Here is a 3,107-nt window from a genome sequence, read left to right as displayed (position 1 = left end):
AGGCCTTGGCTTCCTCCTCTGGAGGAGACTTGTCTGCAGCGCGTTGGGATTTAATTCTTTCAGGTCAAAGCTTCCCTGGCCGCTCGGCTGTGACCTGGTGCTGCAGGCCAAGCAGCATCCCTGTCTCGGTCTCGGAGGATCCGTAGCCAGGTCCGTGCTGTCCAGCGCAGCGGGGGCTCTGCTCTACGTTTGCTCAGTGCTCCTTTCTTTTCCATGCTTCCCAAGCCGTCTTCCAGCTCCGGGTCATCGCCGACATCTGATGTTTTCTTCCTCAAACGGTGCCTTTAAGTTCCGTCACGCATCACAGCCGTAGGCAGCCTATCGAGTTCGTGTTCACCTGTCTTGTGAGGAGCTCTCTTTCACGAGGAGCCTTTGCAAACCCCTTTCCGTGAGGGATTTCTGTGTGACCTGCATCTCTCCTTTGCTTTGTACTGCAGTTACGCAGCTGCATCGCGGGAGGTTTGTGCCCAGGAGTGGCCCTTTCAGATGAGCCCGGGCATCGCTCACTTAGGACGCGGTGCCCACAGCGTGGCCGTTCTGTGACGGAGGCGTGACAGCCCGTGGTCGTAGGAATGCGTTGGCTAGGACAAGGCAGAAGCAGGCGTGTCATTCTGGCAGCGTCAGTCTACCGTTAATTCGGGAAGCGCGTTTCGCCGGAGCTCGGTAGCGCTCCGGTAATCTGTCAGAGATCATGGAGAGGAAACAGCACCTGCCCCAAGATGGGTGTGTTTTGGTGAGGCCTTCAGAAACGTGTCCTTTGGATGACGTACCTCCTCCCGCGTATTCCTTACGCTTGTAGGAGAAGCTGCTCTTCGAAGAAGAGCCTGGCCCATCGCTGTCGTCCCCACGGCTTGTTGCTAGGCTGGTTGCTTGTCCCCCGTTTCAGTTCCCACCCGGCAGTGCAAAGCGCACGCCCTTGAACCCTGTTGACCCGAGAGGGGGTGAAGGTCGCAGACTCACCGTGCTGCAAGACTAAAATGGAAGGGCTGCAGAAGGACCAAACGTTCCGCTCCCGAGGTCTGCAGGCAGCCGTCTCTCCCGGTTTGTTCCCCAGCAGCTTCCTAGAGCAATTCCAAGCTGCGTCGAGCTGACGTTGTGTGGAAGTGCCAGCTTCCGTCTTGTCCCGGCTGAGACAATTCAAGGGGCGCTAAACCACGTGGCAGCCAAAAGCTTTCTTGTGGGGCAAGAGCCCTAACTGGGCCTGAGCCAGTTTGGTTTCAGACTCGCAGCCGGTGGGTTTCTGCCGCAGTGAGAGGAGCAGTAAACGGTGCAGAGTACGACAAGGAGCTGAATAGACGCCAGTTGTGGTTCCTGCTCAGCAAAAGCATCAGGCTGCGTCTGCAGCCAGGGCAGGGAACGGCCGCTCTGCTTCGGAAACAGCTGGGGGAGCGCAGGGGAGGTTCCGCAGCCTCGGCAGCAACACTCGCGTGTTCTCAAGACTGAAACGGGCAAGTTGCTCCATCCCAGCATCTCGGTCCTCACCAGCCGCGTTGCTCGGTCCGGTTGCAGGAAGATTCTTCCCCAGTCCAAAGGCACCAGGCCCTGTTCTCGGAAACAGCTCACAGCCAGCCCGGCGGGGCAGGGACACACGGGGCAGCGCTGGGGGCTGTTGCTGTGTTGTGGCTGGTGTCTGCAGAGCGTGTGGAGAACAGAGGTGACCAGAATGACGTGGGACAGGCACTAACGGAGAAGAGGGAGCGTGGCCTGGGAGCAGCATCCTGTAAATGCCCATTCTTGGCAACTCCAGGGATTTTTTTGTTTGTTTTGGGGGTTTTTTTTGAGGGAAATAGGCAGATTTCAGGTCCGGGCGTTACCAGCTGTTACTGCCCGGGTGTGTTAGGAACGGGCAGCTGTCCCACAAGCACAGGTTCCCGCAGCTGCGCAGTTTGCAACACCCCCCTCAGGGGCATAACTCAGGCAGGGGATGCGGCAGAGCGTGGGAAGGGGTGTGTATATTTTCTAGCTAGAGGATGGGAGGTGTATCCAGTAGTGAATTCTGTATCCGTCCAAGAAGTTGTCCAAGAAATGGGCTTTGCTTTACATTCTTGCCATTGCTTTGCGATGGCTTGGGCGTTGTTTTTTCTCCATGATGTATGAATTTCCTGGTTTAATGCTTGCTTCAACCCAGCAGCTTTTAACTTCACCTGAGAACTCGCTGACTGAAGTCTGTTAGTTTTCCAGCAGTGCCCGTGGAACGTGTCAGCAGCACTCCTCTGCTAAGGTTACCCTGTCCGTACGCGGCCTCTTTGTGTCCGGCGCGAGTGTCTGTGTCCCGGTTGAACCATTCGATGTATTTCCATCAGCGATGGGCACGGCCAGCCGCAGGGATCCCGCTGAGTCTGATGGAGCAAAAAGGGTTAAACCGAGGCTGGTGCTTTCGGGTATTTCCTTCTCCACAGTAAGTTAACTCCCGAGAGAGCGAGCTTGTCATTGCAGGTCGTGCCTGCCGGGAATCCTACTTGTAAAAATAGATTTTCTGTCTCAAGGGCCTTAATAAGAGTGTTACTACACAGAACTGTTTTACAACGAGAGCTCTAAATAATTTATTTTTTATTTCCACAAAGTACTCCTTAAAAAGTAATAAACTTGTTTTTCAAGCCGTATTTTTATGCTGGTAGCACTGGACTGTTGGTCTCTGAGATCCATTTCTGCATTTCATTGCCTGGGTTTGTTCTAAAGAAGATTTATTTTTGTTCTGTGAATAGTTTTTGAAGGTTCTTGTAATATGTACAGCTGTAGATACATTGGAGGTCTTTTATTGATATTCCTACAAAGAATACAAATAAACTTTAACTTTAAACAGTTTGGGCGTCAGTAAACCTGTGCCGATTGAAAATGCTGCTCTTTCTGCTCCCTGTGTTCTGTGTGGAGGGGACTGGGTGCAGCCTTGGGGATGGGGTGGCTCCCGTTTGGCCCCTGGCGCTGCCTGGGAGAAGCCGGGGGGGCTCTGCAGCCAAGCGGAGCAGCAGAATTCATTCCTTTCGCCTGCTTCAGCGGCGCGGTGTTCCGCCGGGGTGTCCGGCACAGGCCCGGCGCTGTGTCCCGCCGGTGCCGGCCGGCTCTCCCGCTTTGCGGGGCTGTCCCCTTGCTGGGGCATGCCTGGCACT

Source organism: Buceros rhinoceros, unplaced genomic scaffold (assembly GCF_000710305.1).
Source record: "Buceros rhinoceros silvestris isolate BGI_N320 unplaced genomic scaffold, ASM71030v1 scaffold3300, whole genome shotgun sequence".
In the NCBI taxonomy this organism is placed as follows: Eukaryota; Metazoa; Chordata; class Aves; order Bucerotiformes; family Bucerotidae; genus Buceros; species Buceros rhinoceros.
This window is presented reverse-complemented; position numbering follows the sequence as displayed.